This window comes from Pyrgilauda ruficollis, unplaced genomic scaffold (genome assembly GCF_017590135.1).
Source record: "Pyrgilauda ruficollis isolate IOZ18807 unplaced genomic scaffold, ASM1759013v1 scaffold91, whole genome shotgun sequence".
Classification (NCBI taxonomy): domain Eukaryota; kingdom Metazoa; phylum Chordata; class Aves; order Passeriformes; family Passeridae; genus Pyrgilauda; species Pyrgilauda ruficollis.
The window spans coordinates 1,367,819-1,394,389 of NW_024531155.1; the positions used below are offsets into that span (position 1 = coordinate 1,367,819).

A 26,571-nucleotide genomic window follows, 5' to 3' on the forward strand; every position below is an offset into this window, starting at 1 on the left:
GCTGACTTTACCAATAAACAGGTGATAATCCACTGAGTCATGCTTTTGCATCCTCAGGCAGGTATTAGAAAGTGATCAGTGAAGGTGAGAAAAGCAATTTGCAAATTCAAACTGATGTCAGTAAGAGGGAAGAATTTTAAGGAACTTGTAAATATTCTAACAAAGCCACTGTAGAACAGGATCCTAAATGATACAGCTTCAAAGAACTATGTGGATTTTACAGAAACATTGGCATTAAGTTTTCCTCTGCTCCTGCCACTGACTGTTCCTCCCACACCACAGTAGCCCACTGAGGCAGGGGGGATATTTGATCTAAGTAACACAAATGCAGATCTTGTCAGGTATTCCAAAGAACTGCATTTGTTTACTGAGCTGCCTCACAAGAAGGAGGGTGTCTGTCCTAATCCTTTCATGTCACTGAAGGACAACCTTGCAATCAAGACAAAGCCATTGCTAATATTGGACAGCAGGACACATTGTTTACATGGAAGGTTTTATGATTAAATACTTAAAATGACCCGACATAATTTTTAGAGAAACAAAGACACAGGAAATTTTTCCATCACCAGCTAGCCAGAGAGATGTTCCACTTTTCATTCGAGGTGGTGTCGTTACCTTCAGCCTTGCTTCCCAGAACAGTCTTCACAAGCTGCTAAAGCAAGAGAAAGTTCAAGGCTGATACAATGTTTAAGAAACAACCAGTTTAAGTAACTTCCCAGCTTTGGGAAGTTTTCCAACTCCTATTTGTTTTTTTAAAGTATTGTAGGCATTTTCAGTCCTTTTGTCATCCTTCTTTGTTTCATTCCCATTTACTCCTATCTTCACTTTCTTGCCTGTCCCAACCCAGGTGCTCCAGTTTTTCAAGTGAAACAGTGCCCACCTTCTGTTCCCCCTGCCCCAAATCTTCGCATGAAAAAATATATAGCAGAGTATGTGCAGGCTTCATCCAGGCAATCCTGCTGCCCGTGTTCCAGCAGGAGCCCCCAGCATCTCCAGCTGGTTCTCTGCACTCCTCAGAGCCTCATCAAAGCACTGCCTCCGGGCCCTTCCTTCATTTCCCTAACACCTGCACCTTCTGCTTGCTAAGGCGCCTCCTGAGACAAGCACCTCCTGCCCTGCAGCCTTGCCCTTCAGAGCTGCCTTCCAGAGGGCCGTGCCCAAACCGGTGAGCCTGGGCTCGGGCAGCAAAGGGAGAACCACCGGGCTGCCGTGGCAGCAGCCTGGCTCACCCTGGGCCAGCAGAGGGAAGGGCACCGAGGAGGAGAAGGAGGCAGTGGTTTGGACGCTCTTGAAAGCAAAGGCTTTTTCTGTGAGCCACATAATTTCCCAGTTTCAACTTACTGTGCTATCTACTGCCATTCCTTCTCCAGTCATGCCTTTCCCTCTTCTCTCTTTCCACTTCTCTCCTCTCCCAGAACACGCATATTATTTTTTCTCCCTTTTTAAAGCTTCTTCAAATATTAGGCAGACCTCCCTGGAGAGGTGATACCCTGGCCCAAAAGAGGTGCAAGACTGAAATACACATAATACCAGTGCCCTGCTGGGAATATGCATTGGTGCCCTTAGCCAGACAGTGGCCTGGCACTTTTATCTAGGAGATTTATATCACTTTGTCATAATAATTTCCCTTTTATTAGTAGAAGAATATCCTTTTAAAAAGGTCCCACTCAGAATCAGAAAAACTAAACAGGAGTATTACTTTCAGTTACTACAGAGTTTTCACTAAGCCAGCAAAATAGTAATTCTGTACTGGGTTACATGAAATGGAAATCACCCATCTGGAAAAGGCAATTGCTTCTGAAAACTCAAGAGAAACACTGCTTTTAACAAAAAATGTCATCTACAGAACACATCTTTGTTACAAATTCACTAAATTTACAGGAGTCAGACTCCTATATTTCTTCATGGGTTGGAGGAGAGATGCTACCACAAGATTTGAAACCATAAAGGTAAATGCCAGGAAATGTATCATTAATTAATCTTCCTTCCTTTTCTCCCACTTTACAATCTCCTCTAGTTCTGTGTCAGCTATCTTTGTGATGCTCCCAACAAACTTCTCCCTTGGTTGTATTTCTGTGTTCTTGCAGAACATTAACAGAATGTCACGCTTTTCCTGAGAACACTGTTAACAATTAATTACTCATGATAACTACTAACCGGGTGAAGTGTTTGCTTTACTAGGCTCTACAAAGATGCATTTTAAATGCTTTAGGATAATCTAGTTGCAAAGAGAAGTTTGTTGTTTGTCTGGGGGCTTTTTTCAATCAATGCTAGAGTTTGGATGCTGTGGAATGCAATTAGGTAGATAGGTTTATCCTGGTGAACAAGGAAAACCTGAACAGACTATACCCATTTCCCCAGTAAGTCGATTTTTAAAGCAAAGAACTATGGAATATTATTTCTTGTTAGAAATAATAGATATTAACTGAAAAAAAAAAATTAAGTCAAAATGAATAGCATATGCCCCTATTTTCCAGCCCTATGACAATATTTTCCCCCATAACTGCCACTAGCATTGCTAGAAATCACAGAATTCTGTTGCATCCTGCAGAAAGTTACCCTTCTAGGGCAACACTTCACAACTCTTACTCTGCAAGTCACCAATCCCATCCTACAAGACAGCAGCCACATTGATATCAAAAGTGTGAGTAAGACAAGCTTGGCTCTCCTATTAAAGACAAAAAACCCACAAGAAAATTGTCAACTCCTTACCATTCTAGCTCAGAATATATTCCCATGTCTCAGTCCATTGACATTCAAAAATGTTTGCAGTATATAATGATATTGCCTGTGATATCTGTGAGATAAATTTTAATCCTTTTTTAACGTAAGGAACATTCTTATATTGATCAAAACTCACACACAGCCTCATTGGATGTTATTCCTGAGGTGAGATGTTATAAATGCAGCAACTGAAGTAGAAAGACCAAATTATTTGCCCACAATTATTCATTAAATCAGTTGCAGAGTTGGTGTTGGAAAATAAGATCTTCCTGGGTCCCCAAAACATGTCCTAATTAGAAATCATGATGACCTGCCCATGTTTGTCATGCACGAATGGTATAACCACGCAGATGTAGGAAGTGACTTTAACCTGACTGCAAAAGAAATGGAAGTAAAACTTTCCCTGGGGAGTTTTCAAATCACCGAAGTTTCCTGGTAAAGCTATTAATCCCTTAAAATCCCTTATATTAAGGAAAAAAAAAAAAAAAAAAAAAGCAGCGTAATGCTGTACTGTATCAAAGTAAAATTAACAAACTTCATTTTCAATGCAACAGAAATACAGTTAACACGAACCTCATTCTGGTCACTAGGCTATAAACTGATGCAATGAAACCAGATTTATTTCCTTTCTGCTTTTAAATTTTTTTAAATATACATCTGCTAGATATTTGGTTCCCTCTCTAAAAAAGTTCTGATCTTTTCAGACTCTTATTCAAAAATCTCTCTGTAATAACCTCTTGAATACCATCTATTTCTGCTATGCTTTGCAATATTATAAACCAAGGTTTGCCGGAAGAGGTAATGTCTTTTATTAGAACAAATGTTAGGGATGGGAAAATCATCCAAGATTTCCCATATGAAAGATAGGACGTCTTTTTGATGTAGACAGTATTGAAATTGAGCAAAGGCTCCCAGGTGAGTATCAATGAGTTAAAGAAGGAATTAAAATAAGTTTGTTTATTGAGAAGCCTTGAATTATGTTTTATTTTAGAAAGTTTGTATGTAAGCAAGCTTTCACAAAAGCATTAAGTAGTGTGAACTTTACCAACACTTTTTGTTAAACGCTTAATCCACACCCACATCAAAACAAAGACAAACGGCTGAGCTCTTTACATATGAGAAGGTGGCTTTTCACACATAGCCTTAACAGTAAACCTTTTGCCTTTTTTTCACGGAAATACAAAGCTCTGAGATAATGAAGTTGTCTTAATTTACATTTCTCCCAAGAAGTGGAAATTACAAAACTACAGACAACAAACACTGGCTAATCAGTCTAGGGGAAAAAGGTCCAAAGGGAAAACTCAGCAATGGGTTTGTTCAAAAGCTACAACGGGCAGCAAGGACGTTGAGCTATGAATGCTTTTGTTTTGTTAATCTACCTAATGTTCCATTGAAAAAGAAGAAATCCTTGAATGAATGATTCCGACTTTGTTCTAGTGTGAATTGAGTGGCAGCTTCTTAAAAAAAATTCCAATACTTATTTTGTATTTAAACAATTCTTCCTGAAGACCTTTTTTCAAACAGGTCTTTATACGGGAAAAACAACTGTTGATTTTGTAGTCATCATGTGAGTAACTTTAATAAGTCAGCAGGGCCTTGCCTACTGTGAGATTTTTTTGAACGTGTAACCCTTAATCAGGATTGCTGTCAGCTGCAGAGCCTGAGGAAGCTGTCATACAGACAATATTCAAATGGAGCTGTGTTTTTCCCACAGTGCTGTTGGAAGGAAACCCTTTTTTGTCAGCAAAGCCTGAGACACGTCGGGATCCTGAACTGGAAACAGAGCGAAGAATCATGTCCCAGCCCAATAAACACTTTCCAAATGCAGTGTGTCCCCAGAGCTGGAGCTGCACACCACCAGTGATTTTTAAATATCTTTCCCAAATATAGGTTAGAAGCGCTAAGAATTTGTGGGAAAGTTTTCCTTCGGAGTCAACCACGGCTTAATGTTTATTCATACGCTGTAGTAAGCAAATGAGAAACTAAGCACTTTGTAAACGCTGCATCATTTTGACTGCTTGATCCACTCCACTGACAGAACAGTTTGGCATAATTACTGGCATACATAATATTTTCAAATGACAATTCTCCAAACAAGTCAGGGCCTGAGCTAACAGCAGTGAAAGGTGAGGTGATGCTGCCTACATGTTGAGCTGAATTCTAGACTATTAAATGCTACAGACAATTAAGATTTATAGTTGATGTTGTCCACAACATAAATGCATTCCTCTGCCTTCAGTACTTTCAGATCCACAGCAGGTACTGGTATCTGTCTTCAGCTGTAGTTTTACATGTGAAGGCTAATTTCTCTGCTCTACCCTTTCCCTGCCATTTGACCACAACTGTTTTGAAACAGGCCCCAAACACTTTCAGTGCTGCCTCTACCAGCAGTTTTGACTGTACATTGGTAGCACCACTCATGTTGTTGCTTCTGAGTCATGCCAGGAGTGGAGCAGCTTCAGCTCCAGGCTGCTGTGTATCTTCTCTTGTAAATCAGGCAGGATTACATATATGGTTGCTTTGCTAATGAGGAAAACACTTCATCAAGAGTGACTGGCAGAAAACAATGGACGGCACTTTAAAGAAATTCAAGAGACAACAAAGTGTGGCCAAAGGAAGGTCTAGGGCTTTCAGCAACCTTTCAGTACTACACTGATGCTAGGACACTGTCCTGGGATTAGAATGGACATTTTCAATCACTGTTTTGGCATCTCAGCGTTTGGCTATCAAATTCCCAACATTTAGCTGCCAACACTATTAAAAGGCATCTTTTGTAGAAGCAGCCAGACAAGCAAAGATACAGCGACAGCAACAACACTGATGGCAAGATGGACCCACGGAGCAGAATGCTGGTTAATTCACCTGTAATGCCTGCAGATACTCTGGCTCAGAAAAAAAACAGCTACAGCTGAGTGTTAGCATGTCAGCTATGAGCAGCCTGTAGTTGCATGAGCAGCAATGTGGAGCTGGTCAGAGTCCCTGCAGGTATGAGTTGCACAGACACCAGGGAAAGATCTCTGTCTGTAAAAAGGAGCCTGCACATCACAGATGATGAGCTGTTCTTAATGTGTCTGCTTATACCTGGTTTCAGAATAAAAGCTTGGTACTGAAAGAACTTTCCCTATTGCCAGAAAGAAGCACTTTGCATTTTTGCCCTAAATCTTCCAGAGGTGTAATGCCTACAGAATTTGCCAATACATAAAACAGGTTCTGAAACCTTAACTTTTTTCCATTGTAGAAGATCCAGCTTTCCTATCCTGTAATGCTGTTTGGAACAAGAGAACCTTGTAAGCAGTGATACCATCACACCACAATGCAACACATAATGCAATTTTAGGTCCTTTGAATGTTGGACCTATATTACATAGGCCAGCCAGGTAGTTACTATCAGTGCTCTCTGCTCCACCTGGTTAAGCTACACCTTGTGTTATACTCAGATTATCCTTCCTAATACCTATTAAGGAGTTTGCCACAGCCTCTTGCTCTGGTTGATAGCATCACAGATTGCCTTCCCAGCAAACTCTGTGGCATACAGGTATGTTTTTCTCTCCAGATCTAAGTTCTGACAGAGAACCACAAATAACCTATTAAATCTCAGAAAAATCTGTGACCAGTCTTCCACCTGAGTGATTTAGTGATTTTTTTTAAAATTATGCTATATTTTCAAGGCACTCTTCATAAGGAAAAAGACCAGAAGTATTTTAAAATGTCTTTCATCTTCCAGGCCTCACAAACTGGAGAGGATAGGCAGTCACAGGCTTTGGCAACCTACAAAATGCTAGCCTTTACTTGCAGCTGATACTTTATCTTCTTACTTTGACTACCAGCAAAGGTAATAGCTGTGATGCTAGTTGTAATGATTTTGCTGTCAGATGGAAAAAGCTTCCACAGCAGCACATCCAGTTTGAAGACCAATATGATCTAATCAATAATACATGAAAAAGATACCTATATGGCTAAAAAAAGACTAGGATTGACAGCTTTCTAGAGATGTCTTCCAGACTGCATTTTTTCTTGCCCAAATTACAAATTAAAGTCATGCAGCTACTTCTCTTAAATAAACAGACACTGACAGTGACACCTTGAAAAGCACTACCAGCACCTCAGAGCATGTTTTTTTATTATATCTTTGTTAACTGCACACAACAGCACTGTGACTCCTAGGATTTAAGTACAACAGAGGAATCAATGGGAGGCACACAGAGTGAGTGTACTCCAGATGAGCAGCAGCTTGCTGGAATCCTGATACCTCCCACCTCAGCAATAATACATCTCTCCCCTCCCTGGGGTTACTAAACTCTGAGAATGGAAGCTCTTTGTTTTAGCACAGTGAAGGAATTCTGGTTTCAGGCTGAACCACTCTCCTCATGTAAGCTGCAATTATTTTGCGACAAGGCCCATTTTGGAGAAGGTAAAGAACAGACCTGCTGCATTAATACATACGAAATTTTCCCTTTATCATTACGAGTTTTGGAAAGTTGAAAGGTTACTAAACTTCTTAAGAATAACTAATAAAATTTCTCTTTAGTTTTTGTCCTAATGGAAATAAAATCATTATGATCCCAGTGCCTCCCTGCTCATCTTTCTGTCAACCTGAATACCTTTCACATCCATGCGGCTGGATTTGATAAAGCACAGAGATCTCAAGGCAGTTAGGTTCTACAAAGTTTTATGCAGAAAGGGAATGCACACAGGGCAAACACTCTGAAAATATTTCGCTATGTATGCCTATCAGGTATGTGTCAGGGAAAGGCAGAAGCATAAAATTATTAAACATCTGGGAATCCACAGAGTCCTCCTTTACAGATATTGTCCTGAGACTATGAGAAAAACAAAACTCAGTCAGACCTTGCACATTCTTGGACATTCTGTCAAACAACAAGATGCAAACCGAGTGGAAACCTGAATACCTCCCCAGACCAGCCCATCTCATTCCACTGCTTGGCCTACATAACAGAGTCCTTGTTTTCCTGGGTTTTGACCTTGAACAGGCAGGTTTATCTTACCAGGTTCCGCTTGGCCTTGGCACACCAGCTGTCTGACAGAATTTCCAAATCCAGTCCGCAATGACTGTTTGTCCTGGCACATCATACCCTGACCTGACATCTGAATGGGGCAACGGGGATGAACTGTTTGGAATGCTCTAGTACACTGATGCAAGGGTCACCCGAATTTCCAGCTCCTTTTGAATGTGATGGCACACAAGCTCAGATAGTTAACAAGCAGGGAGTACTATCTGTTGGCTTACTGTCTTTATCCTAAGCATTTCTGACTGCCCACTGCCACTCCAAAATGGAAGTTAGGCTACACAGATTCATCTGTCTTCAGGTGAGCAGTTCTTATATTCAGGTACTCTAACTGTGTTCTAAATTACTTCCTAGCTCTTCACCAACCTCTAGTTTTAGCAACACTGTCCAGAGTCTGCGTCATAAGCTGTGGCCAGCTCTGGGTCCCCCAACATCAGAAGGCCATGAACCTCTTGGAGTGAGTCAAGAGGAAGGTGATGAAGGTTATCAGAGGGCTGGAGCACCGCTCCTGTGAAGATGGGCTGAGAGCTGGGGCTGTTCAGCATGGAGAAGGCTCCAGGGTGATCTCACTGCAGCCTTCCAGTATCTAAAAGGGGACTTGTAAAACAGATGGAGAGCAACTTTTTACATTAGGATGGGGGAATGGTTTTACACTAAAAGAGCAGAGATTTAGATGGGATGTAGGAGGAAATTCTTTACTCAGAGGGTGCTGTGTCACTGGAAGAGGTTGCCCAGAGAACTGTGGATGCCCCATCCCTGGAAATGTTCAGGTGTTGGATGGGGGCTCTGAGAAACCTAATCTAATAGGCAGCCTCCCTGCCCACGACAGGGGTGGGTGGAACTAGAAAATCTTTAAGTCCCTTCTCCCCAAACCATTCTCCACATAATTGATACGTGCTTAATAAAAAATAGTGTCACTGTATGTGATGGTGGCGGTGAGAAGAACCTTTCCAGAATGTCACTGTTTTTAAATGATCCAGGCTTTGAGCTAATATTTGTTGCTAGCACAAAGAGATTGGGGATTTGCATTAATACATTTCTTCCTTTTAAAATTTACTTTATGCAAGCAAGTAGAAGCCTTTAATCAGGCAAGGCAATAAAACATGGGCAAAGCATGGACAACACTGCAGGACTGCACAGGAAAAGCAAATAGTGCAGCTATTCTGGAATGGTGGTGTAAGCCTGGAATGACTCCCTACTGTGACATTTTTATTACACAAAATCATTGATTTATTTTGGATGACAGTTCACATATGCACAATTATTCTGAAGAGCTATTCTGGCCAACGACAGCATGATTTTCAGAGCCATAGGCAGTTTTATTGCTGTCCGGGTCACTTCAAAATCTGTGGGAAAATCATGGTTTCAGCCTCTCAAATCCCAACACAGGCTAGAGCAGTATGAAGTATTTTCCTTTATGTTAGCAGAATTTTATTTCAACTTCTTCAAAAACATGAAAGCCCTTCTTAAAATCTATTCATTTTAAATGCAGATTAAAACCAAGAGCACATAAGATGGAAAGCATTCATAGATTTTCCTCTTCATATTTTAACCAACTAAAGAATTAATAAAACTTTTATAAATTTTCATTAATGTTTTATACTGAAAATAAAAGTGATTGTGTGCATGTGTGAAAGAGTACAGATTTTCAAGATCACTTAATCTTTCTGACAGTTTTTTCAGCAGGTCCCTGAATAGGCCTAGAATCTTGAACAATTTTCAGCTGCTGAGCCACAAAAATGCTGGAACTTGTGGAATTCAAGATGTCTCTGGGTGGCTTCCAGAGGGTCATGGAGAGATAAGGAATTAAAACCAGCAAATGAAAGTTTGCTGGGCAGATAGCTGTACTGCCATAAGGAACGTTTTGTGAATCTGCAAATAGGGAGGCTGATCTAGACTGTTATCAACAATTAAAGGGGAACCATCTGTGCCTGTACAAGGTCCATGTACAGAAATATCTGGAGAAGTTTGCAAAGTCATTGTTGTGTGTTGGCCTTGAATCCTATCAGCATCAATTAAAATATCAATATTGTTAGAGAGCTTATCACTACTACAGTTATCAGTTTTAGTTGGGACATAACAAAATTTTTTACTGCTTATTCAGGAAAGTGAACATTTTGGACTAATGAGTTTTAAAAGCCACATGATTAAGTTAAGGGTTGAAGTGATAAAACAAACAGAAAAATACCTGTCATAAAGAATCTATATGCTTAAGTTGTTCTATATATATATATGTTCTTCTCAGAGGCCACAGATGTATTCATACCAAAATTTCTGTGACTATCAAACAAGTTTCATCTCTTTCACAAATATTTGCATTCACTGGTTTTGAAAAAATGAAATAAAGACAAAAGGTAGTAGCAGATGCCAATGCCACAGCTAGGAATAAACTCCTCTGGACTTGGGAACATCTTCAAAGGTGCTAAGCTTTAACTTTAAAACACTGGAATGGTTATATTGTTTCCATTACCTGTGGCACATAACCAAACTCAGCAGTAAGGTTAAACCTGTAATAGCCAACCAGGCATTCCAATATTTTTAGATGCACAAATGAAATAATGTCAAAAAGCTCTTACAAAAAAGAAAGAAAAAAACAAAACAAAAAAACCAACACAAACCCCCAAAAAACCAATAACAACAAAAAAAGAGCTATCAGGAGTGTGAAAGTGGATTTTGCACAGGATTAACTGCTTAGAAAAGCTCAGAGTGAAAAGCATATTAATCCTAATGTAGCTAAGAACTTCGTCTCCTATTGAGCAAATAATTAAAAAAACCTGCCTGAGATCAACTGGAGCTAATGACATTAGATTTAAAATGCTAAAGTTTATACTCAGATTCATATTGTTTTCTGACTTGGCATCACTGATAGCAAGGGAATTTTTTTAAAAGGGAGAGAAATAAACCCTACAATCTTTATGGATGTAAATCCTGTCTGCAGCTTACCTTTCACTTGAGCTGAATAAGGTGCAGAATAATCCAAACCTTATTTGTGCAATTATTGAAAGTGAGAAGTGGTATCAGAAGCACACATCCAGAGACAGAAATAGCTGTCAAGTCATTTAGCTGTGTCATGCAGAACTCCTAACCATACATATATATATTTTTTTTTCATTATGATAAATATTCTTTGAAATTGCTTTTTCAGAGGATAAGAGGAGACCTTGGCCCTTCTGATTCCAAACAATTTAAAAAGTCACTAGACTTTGTTTTCAGTTTAATGCAGCCATAGGAATAGCAATTGCTAGTAATCTTTTCTACTAAAATCTTTCTTGCAGCCACTTTATGATATTTCAGTCTATACAGGACTTAGGTACTGTTTTAAGAAAATTCTTAGGTATTCTGCTTTAAATGAAAATTTTTTACCATATGAAACAGAAGTCTGTATTTCTGGTTGTTTCCAGACTTGTCAGTGTAGCTCTCTCCTCAGTGAAGTTCTTTTTGTAATAAACACTTCAGTGTTTATTGTATACTGTTATTCTTAAGTAATTGTATATTGTCATTCTTAAGCAATTATGTAAAAATTAACATTAAGAAAGGATACTGATAGCTGGGAAGTGTACCTAAGGAACTGCGTACTACTGCCTCAAGCTACCTTAGGCTGAGCATTGGCTCTAAATCTCAAAAATTACATTACCAGTGTTAGTATTTTTACAAGATTTGTTATACATTGATTATCTGAGTAGAGCTGGAAGCCACTGAAAGAGGAGTTGGGAAGAAATGTTATTGCATATTGTGTAACTCATCAGCCTTCACTTATCCCTGTATCTCTTGACTTGCAGAGCACTGGAAAAGGCAGTCAGTCCCTTTGAAGAAAACTGAGAACATATGTACATGGCATATAGAGAGCAGGTGAGCTGAAGAGTGATATATTACTGTATTCAGATGGGAAAAAAGACCCCAAGACTATGTAGTACCTAGAGAAAGGAAGTTTTACAACCACAGATAACATACACCCAGATCTATGATACATCTAAACGTTAGTTGCAGGTGCAACAAACATTACGTTTGCAAAATAGAGAAACTCCATAGAAAATTCAGTTTCTAAGAGATGTAGACTAAGTACAAAAAAAGGGGTAGAAGAAGTTTAGTTGTATGGAAAAGGTGGTATTGCTAGCCAAAATGTGTTTGGCTTGTGATCTCTCTAAGACTTGACACAGCAGCAGTGGTGTTAAGCAGGGGGCTGAGCAAGTGCTCCCCATCACATGCAGGTTCCACTCACACGGTCACCAAAGTGACTGCTCAGAGCTCTGGTTCTCCAGTGACACCACCCAGGGTCTGGGTACCTAACACAGGCATCCTGATGGGATAAACCTTCTAGGTGTTGGAAAGGCTGAGCTAGGCCTTCATGGCTAAATAGACATCCTTTAGTACACAGCAGACTGTTTGACATCAGTTATAAGAAAGGAAGTGTATGGATGCATCTTTTCTGAGTGACTTCTATATACAGCGAATGCTGGCTTAACCCAAGTGCTCCTTCTGTTATGAATTCCAGTAATTTGTCTCACTCACTAAAGTAAGCTCTTGATTTTCTCCTGTTAGCCAAGACTGACTTGCAAGATAGTGCCTTTATCACAGAATTCCTTCAAGTTGTATTTTCATAGTCTTTTTTCAGAGTAGCAGCCTACAATAAAGAATCTGAGAATTTCAGAATCTATTAGGTTGGAAAAGACCTCTGAGATAATTGAGTTAAACCTCTGAACACCACCACGTCTACCAGACTGTGGCACTTTTCTTAAACAGCTCCAGGGATGGTGATTGCACCACATCCCTGGGCAGTTTATTCTAAAGTTTAACCACTCTTTCTGTGAAGAAATTCCACCTGATGTCCAACCTGAATCTCCCCAGGTGCAGCTTGAGGCTATGTTCTCTCATCCTGAATGAAGTAACCCACACAGGTATATTTAGTTTACCAGGTGTGTTACAAGCAACAATAATATACTTGCCAGTTAGCTCAAATATTGTCATTTTCCCAAAGAATAATCTACTCCAAGCACATGAATAAACTTAATCTCTAGCCATGTTCAAATCTCAGTAATTATCACACAAGAGCTCTGATGTAGTCACCATCACAGAAACAAGAAGGGAAAGCAAGGAAATTGTCTGTTTTGTTAAGGACACCTGGAAGGTCTGTCATAAATAAAAAAATAAAAAAGAAAATTTTGAAGAAAAATATTAGACTGATATCCTTGAGGGGGGCATATTTAGTAAGCAGCACTACCACAACCTCCTTTTTCCTAACCAGTAGACCTCAATTATAAAGACGAAAGCACTTTGCACTCTCCTAGACTCCAGCTACATCTTTCCTCTAACACAGTCTGTCCCCTGATGCGAGAAAAAAAAAAAAAAATTACCTCGTGCTCATGTGTAAAGGGCTCAACTTCCTTAAAACTTAAGCTTTAAGAGACACTTTATAGAGATAAGAGATTGTTTCAGAGATACTTACTGGGCTTCCCTTACAGCAGCAGCTCTGTCCTTCCACCCAAAACTATAAAAAGTGCTGAGACTCGTGTCCTGACCACTGCTGTGAAAGTGAGGCCAATAAATAGCCCCTGGGATTGGGTTCCTGATGAGGTAAACTGCTGACACACAGCAGCCTGCCTCTCCTCACACTGCTGGGACGCACACAGACGGTGAGGCAAACTGCTTCCAAATAGCAGCCTTATGCTCACAGACTCCCTGCTTTTCAGAATCTATTTTCCCTCAAGAATAAGTGTTTTTTTAAAATACTTGCAGCTTTTCTGCTTTAAGGAGAGCATCAAGAAAGCCTGTCAGCAATTCACTGTGAGGACAGAGGGGAAGGGAATTTGATTTTTCATAGCAGATCATCACCAGCTATCACCCACTTCATGTGCTGGCAGGTATCAGGCTGGAAACAAATTAGTGTTATTTTATCACAGAGCTCTAACTCAGTTCCTCAACAATATGGCCCCACTGATGTAGCTGCTGAGTAGAAGACCATGATTTGGACTGTGCTTTTTAGATTTTTATATACAAGCAATTCAGGACAATAGGAGCAAAAACCTGCTTTCTGTACAGCTACTTGGTATTAGCTGCATCTATGCTTACAGAAGAGAAAGCTGGCAGAGCAGTAAAAGCATATCTGTGTACATTATTCATGCACATTTATCTGTCAGCAGATACAGTCAAAATCCTCTCGATAACCACTTTCAATATTGATTAAAATAGTGTGCATGTTTTACCATAACTGGAGACAGTATTTTATGCATTCAATAAGCAACACTTGATAACTCACCAGTGATACAGACAAGTTTATTTAAAAGACAAAGCAAAATTTTGGCTTCCTTGAAGTTCCTTTATGAGCATGATAGGAATTTTACTTCTAAACTGCCAAGGTTCTGCAGTTCTATATTGACAAGTCTCCTAATTCAAATTCACTAGACCGTATTTATTTGGTGTGCTAAAGGAGACTAATGGTTAAAGCACTCACGTCTCATTGTGGCTGAAGGAAAGCATCAGAGCTCTATACTTCACAGATTTCTGGGAAGCTAATAAGATGTGTGGCTGAGGCTGTAAGCCAAGAAGTGGGCAAATGGCAGCAGAAAATAATTTCAAGTTACTTCAGGATCTTTGCTGAGTCATATCAGTTTCAGTGTCTGTGTGAGCAAGTCTGTGTGGATTCCACATCACACTAAAACTACCATAAGGGATTTTTTGCCTGCCTTTAATATTTTTATAGATCATTTACAACATCTGCCTGAAAAAACACCACAACAGATTGAAAAATTCAGACTCAGATGGTGTGTTTGGATATCTCATGTAGCCATGATTTGACAGATCCAAATCCAATTGCCTTGTACCATTACTGAAAAGCAATATTCTCTTAACAGTCTGTATGGTAGATAGTGAAATTATCATCAATACAGACAGAACCACTGTAGTATAAAATTTCTGCTAATTCCTTTCCATTTTTTGATGTAGCAGCTGATGAGTCTGTTTTTCTCATCCATGCCTCACCTCTTTTAGGCCCAGAGAGTGGCTCAAGGCACTTCCCTTCTACAAGGTGGATGGACAAAGTGCAAACTGATTTATTTATCAGACGAAGCACTGAGAGGCACTTTCACACAGAGAAATGAGTTCTGGATCCCATTTTTCCTCCCTGCTCTCTACACTGCTCCATGAAAGGAAAAGAGACCATGCCTACCACGCAGCAAATTATAATAACCACGCTCAGCTCAAGAGTGTTTTATCATGGATTTGGTTGATAGATTTGGTCAAAAGGTCAAACTACTCCCATGGAGAACAAAGGTGGCAGTTCTCTATCATCTGTGACAGAAACAGACACAATTCTCACCTTAGCTTTGCCTGCTTCCCGTGGGCCAGCATTGCCCCAGACATCTCTAGGTAGCTCTCACCTGTACTCTCCTTAACCAGACAAACTTTTCCATGGTGTGAAATGGACAGAGATAAGCCTTGGCTTCACTGGCACATCAAAGCAGACCTGCAACCCACTTTTTTTGCTGCAACCCTTTCAATGAATTCCAGTTTATGCAGTTAATGGATGGACAGAACCAGCTCTGTCACTGATATGACAGAGACGTGTTATATACTCATTTACAGTATCAGTTCTGTAGGGCTTTTTATTTTACTGTGACTTTTTCTTTTTTAAAAAACAGTATATTGAAAATTTATGCTTGGAATATAAAACCACTTTATGGGATCATAATTTTAACAGAGCTCCAAAATAAAGTTTTGCCAATGAAAAAGAGTAAGTCTATCATGGAGAAATAAACATATTCTCATGCTCACTGCTACCATTTCTATTGTCAGAGAGCTTCCTGTATCGCTAGATCATAAAGACTTAGAACAATATAGCCTAGGACTTAGTGGTAAAAAGATTTACTATGCCATCCTACTTACCACAACAGTGTGCTTTGTTCAGTCTAGAGGCTTCTTCCACTTCACCCAGAATATCTTGTGAACTAAAATAACTCACAGTCAAGAAAAAATACTAGACTGTATGCTGCAGTTTATCCCATCTGTTTCTAATTTAATCATACTAATTAGCTGAGCTATCATAAATACATTCTCCTTCTGTCATCGCTGTTCACGTTCTCCATATTTATCTGCAGATGCCAGGAGTACTTATTTGTTCCTGCTACACGGTAAACATTGTTGTGTCAGGAACCCTGCTGTGATAAAGCTTCCCTGACAAACAGCCACCCTCAGGGAAAAAAACAGTGCCCAGCTCAGTAACAAGCGGTAACAGGCTATCAGGTGGTGACAAACACTCCAAGGTTTTACATCTAACAGTTTGTCACACTTCAGCAGTTCAAAGCCAAGATTTTCAGGAGCCCAGGACTAATCTTAACTATTTTAAAAAAATCTTTACTGGCATATTTAATTCTGTGTTATCTATTATGTGTAGGGAAGTAGCAAATGCAAGAGGGAATGTTATTACATATGGTACTATTTTGCAGCCAGGTAGAGAGGAACAGTGCCCCTAAACAGACAGGAGCTGCAGCCAGTCAAAAAAAAAAAAAAAGAAGTTTGTTTAAAATCACAATTCAGTGCCATCCAGTTTCTACACAACATCTTTTAAACATATGATTTGTTTGGATGCAGCAGTCATAAAATTTAGCTTGAGAAACTTCATAGGAAAGCATTTAATTTCTATTTCCTGTTTGTTGATATTTCATAAACTATAATCAGGTTGTCATAAGGATGGCTATTGTTAAAAATGGATAAATAAATAATTTAAATCAAATGTTCAATGTCACATTTTGAGGTTTTATGCAGTCCCACTGTAATCCAGGTCGTGGATTAGAAGATACACTTTTCTAACAAAGAAGTAGATTCTGCATAATTTAGAAGAGTTTTACCCAGAATTATATTCTCAGATGGATAAAGATGTGTAAATTCCTCAAAATCAAAGGGAACTGATACCCAGGAGGGCAAAGCAGACAAAACAGCCCATCAGCAACTCAGCCACATGAAAGACCACAAAGAAACTCCAAAGCCACCCACGCAGCTGCCTGAGGAGTCTGTCAAGGAATGAGAGGCTCTTGTTCAGCTCATGTTGCTGCTGGAAATGTGTTTGAAGAGCTTGGCAATACAGCTGGATTTTACAAGTGGCACACAAAGATGAGAAAAACGAAATCAGATTGAATTATGTGCTGCAGTACACTGGTGGTGTCATATCTCAGCTAACTAGAATGTAATTTAATTTACAAGATAATGGAACGATCTCCTGCATTTGTTACTTCCAGAGGGGCAACTGACAAACATCCACTGTGTAAGTACCAACTTAACTAGACAGTCACCTAAAAGGCAAAGAAGATAGGATCCTTTTTCTAGTATATTAAACTGTAGTTATTTTTTATCTATTCTAGATACCTAGAAAGCCTCCATTTATGAAAAATGAGTGCCAGGCCTTGAACATCAAGGATCTATAAAACCAGAACAGAAAGGGTGAAGAATCAATCCCTTTTTTTCTGCATCCTTCTGAAACTACCAGCACACACTGGCAAAGTAACAGAATAACAGCTATTGTATCACTTGTTATTGCTTTCTACCTCTTTGGTTTATATAGACAGAAGTCCTCCATCTTACTGCCCTTCCACTGACAAACATGGAGATACCCCTGCTCAATATTCTGCTTTCTTCAGTAAGGAAGAAAGATGGCAAGGGACCTAAATTTTCAAAATATTTGTCAATAATAATTCCAAATAACACATCTTAAATTTTGTTCTCTACTACATCAACATAGCTGGTGAAATATGAAGAAAGTTTTTGATGAGAAAACACTTATTTTAAACAAATTATTTTAGATGCCTTCAGTTTGCTGCAAGGAGTAGAAGGGAGAATGAGGCAAAACTTGGAACACTGAAGGCATTTTTCTTCAACACTTGTTAAATGCTCCCTTGTTTTGTTCATGTTGTCAATCTGTAGTAAAATGAACAGGATCTTAAATACACATGGTGAAGACTGTGAACTCCTTATTCAGTCTCTGTTTAATCTTCCACAACACTTTTTGTTTAAATTTGTGAGTGACTCATAGCAGTGGCTTCAGCCAAGCTTAGCACAGACAGACTTTGTGCGTGCCCATACAAATACTGATGAGTCTGTTCCCACTGTTGGATTGTAGGATTCCCACTATCACTATCTTGAGCTTTTTGGAGGAGAGATTATTCTTCGTATAGGCCTCTGCCAAAGTGTCTCATATTCTGGTGTTGGGAGTAGTTGGAGACAAAAGTGTCTATATGTTCATTTTCATTTATGACCTAATATTGCAGATTATTTTTTACATTAACTCAATTGAAACATTTGTCCTGTGAATTATACTTTTATAGGTCTCTGCATAATATTCTTTTATTTACAGTGCCTTTTAAAACAAATTTATGTTGCAACAACATTCTCAAAAAAAGAATCTATTCACATGCCATTGCTCATTGTTCCACACAGTTAGGGGACTTCCGTGACTTCCCTCCTTATCAGACCAGTGCTCCGGACCCTTCCCCAGCTCCACTGCCCTTCTCTGGGCTCACTCCAGCCCCTCAGTGACTTTCTTTAGTGAGGAGCCCAGAACAGGACACAGAGCTTGAGGTGAGGCCTCCCCAGGGCCCAGTCCAGGGGGACAATCCCTGCCCCGCTCCTGCTAGCCAGACTGTTGCTGATCCAGGCCAGGATGCCCTTGGCCTTCCTGGCCGCCTGGGCACAGCTGGTTCATGGTCAGGGGTTGTTGAGCACCCACAGGTCCTTTTTTGCCAGGAAGATTTCCAGCTTGTCTCTTAAAAAGCCCACATGATCATTATATGATACAGAAAGGATTCTACTCCAGCTCACTTTTTTTTTTTTTTTTTTTTTTTTTTTTTTTTTTTTTTTTTTTTTTTTTTTTTTTTGTGATGGATTCTTCTCTTCTAGTGAGACAGTTTTAAGCCACATCCATTTTGTCATCTGGCCTGTTTCCTGGCTGCTCTAATGCCTATGTCAAGCCTGAGGGAAGCTGTGGAAATGCATACCTTCACGCAGAGTAGGATCTTTCCTTTTGGCACCAGCCCTGAGTTTAGGTTAGTGAAGTGATCCTGGCACCAGACTTGAGGATTCTGGTGGCTTATTATTAAGTGCACCAGCAGTAGTGAAGTGTAAAGGGTTTAGCTGTGCTTGAAGTTTCACAGCAGTTCAGTAGAGTGCTCTGAAACACTCTTGTATATTTGAAGTCTAAGAGCCAGCCAGTTCTTAATCCTGCCTTAAAAGTCTTTAAATATGCAAGACTGAGTCATATACTGAAGCACCATGGGAAATCATATGCACTTTAGGATTGGGATAGGGTTGAATTAAGCAAATTTGACATCAAAATTGAGACGGGGAGTTGGCTATATTGGAATACCATCCTAAGAGCTTTTGATTTCGTTTTGATGCAAACTCTGTACCTTTTTACTGGTTTTCTATTGCATTGAGCTGCATCTGATAACAGGACACTTCTAAGCTCAAGATCTGCCTCAGTGAAAAGCAGACTTGTTGAGTTTGTGTTCAGGGAATTAATTAAAGTCAGGAGTTTTGCTGAAGAAACTTGGTGGTGGCAGCTCTGAATTCATGTTACCCATTTCAGGACCTTTTTCTCGGCATTTATGCAAGTAGACTAGGGCTTTCCTTGTCTATAAGGAGACTACTATTACCTATAGTGGACTTGGAGAGCTGAAGATTTTCCTGTGTTTAGATGCAAGATCTAAGGTAGATAAATTCTGAATTGGTGAACCTTAATTTCTGGTCCTCAATTCACCTTTTTTTTTTTTAAAGAAGGCATTTGTTTCTCAGACTTCACATAAGACTACTATAATTATCTCTGTATTTATAAAGTCTCATTTTTTAAATCCAAGTAATTCTAGTTAACCTTTAGTTAAAGTTCTTACTTAAAAATCCTACCCTTTGATTTCATAACCAAATCAGACTGATGTAATCCTTTTTTTTTTGTACACAGCTGAAGACTCCACATGTACCAAGAGATGCACTTTACAATTGACCAGCTAATTAAGATCTTTGAGTGTATGGTGTCAATAGGTCAGGCTAGACCTCAGGGCAGCAAATATGACTCATTTCTCTTCTGATTATACCATATGTTTCCCGTTTTCAGATCTATTCTACAGCAATCTCATTGACAAATTGAGTAAAATTAGGGGGAACTTGGTATTACGTAAGTAAGTTTAAATACGACATAATGCAGCATAATTCACAGGCAGTGACAGAGAAGTATCTGGAAAATCTGCTTAGCTCCTCCCATTTACTGTAATCTATAATGCAGTAATTGTCATCTATAATGCCAACTTGTAAAATGAGAGGTGAAAGGTACTGCTGCCCAGGGATGGAAATATTTATCCTGCTCCTACTCTGGTGTAACCCATTAAACACCAGGACAGAACTACAATTTAGATGCCTTTCACTGCCAGCTATCTTTGATGATGGTAACCAAAGTGGTTAATAATTATCCAGTTCCTTTCCTAGATGTTTTTGAAATAAATTATATTACATATACTTAAATCTATCAATTTATTTAAACTTTTGATGAAATTTGGCAATTTCCACATTCAAGCATGCTCTAAGCTTCTGAGCAGGCTGGAAGAAGTTCACAATACTGTTTGCTGCTAATGCTGTACTATGAAATAAGTTCTGGGCTTCACATCAGCTGTGATGTCTCATCACAACAATGGGGCCTAGTGAAAGCAGAAAGAAGTAGTTTCAAATAATATTTGGGCTCACATGATCTGAATGGCTACCAGATGGGGCTCTGAGCTGCCTGGGGGGGTGGGAGTTGCCCATGCACGGTGCAGAGGGATGAATGGGCTCTCTGTGTCCCCACTGCCCCGAGTGGGAAATGCGGCTGATCACATCCGGTGAGAGTGCTGAGCTGGGCCACTGGAGCAGACATCAATAGGGAACCCATGGGCAGAGGGGCTGACAGTGCTTCCTAAGCTGTCAAATTGTTCCTTAACTGTCCCTTTTACATGATTTATTAATTCTCTGGCACCAGGCAGCAAGCTTTGCAGCTGGAGAGAGGAGAATATTTTCAGTAGCTGCATGGATTTTAGTGCTATTGGCTTCAAAAATCCTTTCTCAGTCAGAAGCAGAGTTACAACAAAGGGAACATGAAATGAAAAAAATGACTGAAATGTATATATTTAAGTTTCCAATTATCAGAATGCATCATATAAATAGAAAAGCACACCAGATTACTTATCTGTAATACAGGGAATTTTAACAGTAGCTACAATATTTGTATTTTTGGTGTATCGGGTTTAGCCATGTATCATATAGCTAAAATTACAGCTAATTTTCTGATACTTGAAACATTTGTTCTCAAAGATGGCAAATAGATGCTTACCAGTAGTGAACTTAAGAATCAATCACAAATTTATACATTAGGCTAAATAAAATCTACAAAACATCCTCTCTACAAATCATACATTAGTCATGAATCTCAAAGCATTGGAAAAAGTAGAACTCAAAGCTAATATTCACTCAAAGCTAATATTCACAACTTTTGTGTGTGAAACCAGCTGTTCTAATAAGCTACTTCATTTGGAAATCAAATTTATTCTTGTATTATTGCACAATTTGAAAAAAATAATTGAAATTAGAAATGTGATGATTTTTAGCTCGTAGAATGATATGCAGTGTGTTGTTTGGTTGTTGTGAAATATCTTATTAAGTGTTTGCTATTTTGCTTGTTAGAATTTATCTTCTTGTATATTCCCAATAGTGGCATTGGGTTAAGAAGTCCATACTGGACAGAGAAAACACAGTGGGATGATTTGAAATGCTTCTCAGGCACCCTAGAGAGATGGTTGGGAAAATCGTGTTTCTCTCTCTGAGGAGTTTCAGTTTCCTTATGGCAAATACTGTTGCATGATTGAGCTGGACACTGTATCCCTTGTGTCCTGGCCTAGTGGATACCATGCATGTAAGCAGGATACAGCTGGTTCCGTACCAGGAAAAGAGACATCTTGTAGCACTCTGTGATTGAAAAGAAGATGAATAGGGAAAATCTGGCCTGGGTAACTGGGTAACCATTGAGCTGAACCTCACTTCTCTCCTAGCTGTCCCATGGTTTTGCACTGATAACCAGTACCCACAATTAAGCCCAGAAGTAGCTGCCTTTCAACATTAACTGTGAAGATGCTTCATGTGTAAATACTGATTTATCCTGAGTACTGTGTTCACTGAAACACAAACACAAAAGTGTCTGACTCTTGTGGTATGTCAAACACAAATGAAACAAGAAAGCACTTAAATCATGCAAGATGTTGAGGTTTTCAATCTGATTTTCAAACAAAACCATTTAGATTTACTTCAGAAACTAATTTAATCTGGATTCTTACAGGGAAAAAAAATCCAGTTGAACTCATAATTTTTATGCTTGAAAGAACTTATCTTTTTACAGCAACACCAGAATTCCAATGACTTATATTCTTTTTTGGACTGCCTTTTACTATGTAGTATAAGAGGCAGTAAGCAGTCTCCTAAACAGGCAACTAACTGCAGGGTGCATGGCAGATACTTCAGTGTCAGATGCTCCTAAAGAAGCACATCCTCATCATGGTTCCTGCGATTCATTCACCAGTTTCTTAAGCATTGACTCAAAAATTTCAAACCAAAGACGGAAAAAAAAAAATCCCTTTCAAGGATTGCTGCAGCTTTGAAAAAGGAAATGAGGCATGGCAGTAAATGCTGAAGCAGGACTGAAGGGTACAAAGGCAGACTGACCAGTGTCTCGGGACACTCTACTTCTGCCCCCATACTATTTTTTTTTACAGTAAAGAGTTTTATTTCTATTTTGCATTCAATTCACCCTTCTCAGGCCTGATTTTTTTAGTGGAACTAAGAAAACCTACAAAACAAGTGCTTTTTGTAAGAGATGTGGAAACATCATCCCTTTTCAACAAAGAGGTTTTATGTGTTTTCCTTACCTGCTGCACTCTGGGAAACAAACTTCCATTCACTTTGTGCAAACTGGAATTGTCTGTACTCTTGTTTTACTGTGCCCATAGCTGCAATTATAGAAATTTCACATTCTCTGAAAAAATATATTGTAATCAAAAAATACACATATATTTTCTGTATTTTCACAATATCTGAATATTTTGCAGGCTGAGAGAGGGGAAAATTACTCACTGGCTTGTCAGCGTAGGGGCCGATGCTTTCACTTGTTGTTGCAGTGCACAGAATAAAACTGACCTGTTCCAGGTCAATTTATAGAAATATGTCTATACAGGCAAAGACTAGACACAAACGGTGAGAAAAAAAAACCCATTTGGACAACTGAAATAAATAGGAGTAACCAAATATATTTTCCTCCATCCTATCTCATACTATGGAATGAAAGTGTTTATTTTGTTGGCTGATGTTTATCCACTAAAAATAGCAACAGACAGAAATTTTATAAGATGTGATATATTTGTATGAAGGTTGAGAGTGAGCTGAATAAATCAATGACTAATATAGTGATGAGGGACATAATGGCTTATTTCTACCCATACTTGACATCATGCATTAATTTTGTAGAATTATTTAGGTCTTGAAATAGGGCAGAGGAACAATCTTGATGCCTCTCAAAGGAAATGGTGAGGAGACAGCTAGGAGAAAGAGAGCTAATAGAAACAGAACATAAAAAATGTTTATGAAATGTGTCAAGGCAAGCATTGTAGGCTCCAATTAGTAAATCTAGAAAATCTCAAAAATTAAAGTTTAAAATGTTTTGTGATGGAAGTGATAGAAGAAAGATGTTCAGTTAAGCATAAGAGAGGAAGACAAAATGTCCCTTCATTGCAATGAGTCCAGTTCAAATTTTAGTAAGCAAATGAGAATTTCTACACACAGGATGATAGAATCACAGAATTGATAATGCTGCAAAAGGCCTCTAAGATCATCGAGTCCCACTGTTAAGCCAGAACTGCCAAGTCCACCACTAAACCATGACCCTAAGTGGCACAACCATATATTTTTTGAACACTTCCAGGGACACTTCCACTACTTCCCTGGGCAGCCTGTTCCACCGCCTGAACCACTGCCACCACCCTTCTGGGGAAGAAATTCTTCCTAATGTCCAATCTCAGCCTCCTCCGGCACACCCTGAGGCTGTCTTGTCGCTTGTTACCTGGGAGAAAATGCCAACTCCCACCTGGCTCCAAACTCCTCTCAGGCACTTGCAGAGACTGAAAAGGTCATCCCTGAGCCTCCTCTTCTCCAGGCTAACCATCCTCAGCTCCCTCAGCTGCTCCTCATGAGACCTGTGCTCCAGACCCTTCACCAGCTCCACTGCCCTTCTCTGAACTCACTCCAGCCCCTCAATGTCCTTCTCACAGTGAGTGGCCCAGCTTCCACTAAGGCCAGTTGTTGGTGCTTCATTCCCACAGATAACCACAGGGACAGATAACAGGCAATCCTCAAGGAGCTATGGTACCTCCTAGGATGAATCCAAACAGGGAACTTTTCTATTAGCACAGTCCAGCCGGGCAAGTCCTGAGGCTGGCGCAGACCTCAGCACAAATGTGACAAGCTGCCCAGCTTCCAGCAGGAGTCACCTGGGAAGGACTCTCCACAGAGCTGCATATCTGGGCCACAGATCAGGCCAGCAGCTCACTGACTTCACCTGAGCTCACAGAGACAGCACAGGCTCGTTCTGCGAGGGAACACCAGGAGCCTGAATGCTACGGAGGAGTCGAGGTGGGCTGGGAGCTGGGTCAGTTCTTGTGACAGTGGGGACATCAGTGTCAGTATGGGGCAGCCTGAGGGGCCATCGCTACCTCTGGAGGTAAACTTCTCAAATCTGAAATGGTGTAATTACTGCTTACACAAGGGTGTGCCTGTGTACTTGGGGGCACACACATGTAAGTCTAGATGGGATTTGTGATGACAGCTAAGGGGGAAGATCCCACTACTAGGACCATATTTGGAAGAGAAATGGTTTTCAAGTTTCATTTGAAATCCTTGATATATTTTTAGTTCAAAAATTTTTATGAAAATTGACTTCTCTAACCAATTTTATGAGTACAGAGTCAAAACACTGAAATGAGAAAACTTTATTCCTACTTAAATGAGAAATCAATAGTTACCCATAGAAACACTGCTACCACAGACACACACACTTGCCAGCACAAAAAGGGAATCTGGTCTGTTATGTTCTGCTCCTAATACTACACTCAGCAAAACACATAGAAACACATGTCATTTTAAGCACATGCTTAACCCTTTCCTGAATTGGAGCCTAAAATGTTCCCAGTATTCTTTCCACCCCAGTGCAATGACTACATTAGATACATGAGGAGAATAGCATAAGGGAATGTGCCTATTCTATGGGACAGACTATTTATTTTAGACTTTCTACATACACTGTATTCTTCTTTGTCCATTCCTGCTTCATTAATATTAATAAAAGCTTGTGTATTCAAGACATTTGTAATACTGAATTACATTACTCAGTGGCTCTAATTATGTTATTTCTTGAGTTCCAAATTGACTCCCAGCTGTACTCATATTACCAGGTATAAAAAAGAATATGATTCATCATTTACAGAAAGCACATTACATAAGTCAGTTACACAGTTGCACAACTGAGCACACAGACTGTCTGCATTGAAGGTACAAACAGGAATAGGAATGGAAATAGAGCAGACTTTCTATCCTTAGTTTGAAATCAAACTTAGACTACTATACTAATCATGTGAGCTCTGGCTGAAACAAGAAGAGAAAACATTCATCACGTTTTAGATGTTTCAAACTAATAATAGTCTGGGACTGGTTTTCAAAGAAAGACATAGCTGTGCTAAGGAAGTGTGTGAATCCCAAGTACAACTGCTGCGAATAAAAGCTTTGTTTCTTTGATTCTGTCCGATTCCTCATGAGAAAAATTTACTCCATATGTAGTACATATAATGGTTTTGCAATTCTAATGGAAAGTGTTAGCTACAGGCAGATTACACAGCATCCAAACTCTGCTACATTCAGCAGTGTGCTGTGGCCTACAGATGTGGCTCCAGTAATAGTAAGTGAGCTCATTCTTAGTGTGGAAGATTATTCATTAGGGAGAGAATAATGTAAGTGATATGATCATTACATCACCTTTTCCTGTACATTATTCTCACTACAGCTGACAGGGACAACATTTCTCAGTCTAAAGTTGCATTATTTTCAAATTTTGCAGAGTCTAGATAGAAGTAGTGTTTGAAAGTATATGTAAAGATTTATTTGGTAGTAAAGAAGGGCTAGTGCTGCAGGGTTGAATTGCTTCTTCATTGTTTCTCTTTTCTTCATATAAAATAGCTATTCCATAGTGTTATATCCCATATCTAGCAACAGTAGCTATTGTAATTTCTAGAGGATTTTTAGAAGTTTTTAAGAAAAAGGTTTTTAAGTCTATATGATCACAGAATCACAGAATGAGGGCTTTTAGTTGAAATAAAGGGCCAATCTGAACAGTATGTAAAAGAAGTCTTAAACTCAAAATTGCTGTAAATTACGATCTCAGGGAAAATTATATTCTGACTGCAGCAATAACATATTTTGATGAGGATAGAGTCAATGAAGAAATATGAAAAGATTTCTTAGCTTTTTTTGTGCCTTTGATAATAATGGTTTATATAGCTATAGTAAAGGATGAGGAGAGAACTACATTCATTATGATTGGGATAAAATTTGCCACAATAGTGTGTTTACTGATACTACTACATAAAGAAGAGTAATAAGGTAAATCAAGAGCAGAAGTTTTCCTAATTTTGAAATTATGCATATTTTGGTCTTATTTTTCCAAACTGGACTGTTGTTCCACACAGTTCTCAGCACCTGCCATTAGAATGAGAATTACTATCAA

General features: G+C 39.2%; 1 long non-coding RNA gene across 1 annotated transcript in view; it reads right to left on the minus strand.

The window, feature by feature from the left end:
* Positions 1-524: 524 nt before the first annotated feature.
* LOC121365242 overlaps positions 525-26,571 on the minus strand; it is a 37,243-nt gene continuing 11,196 nt past the window's right edge. The window contains exon 3 of the long non-coding RNA XR_005956976.1: positions 525-652. This is a non-coding gene — a long non-coding RNA (uncharacterized LOC121365242). The remainder of the gene's footprint in view (positions 653-26,571) is intronic.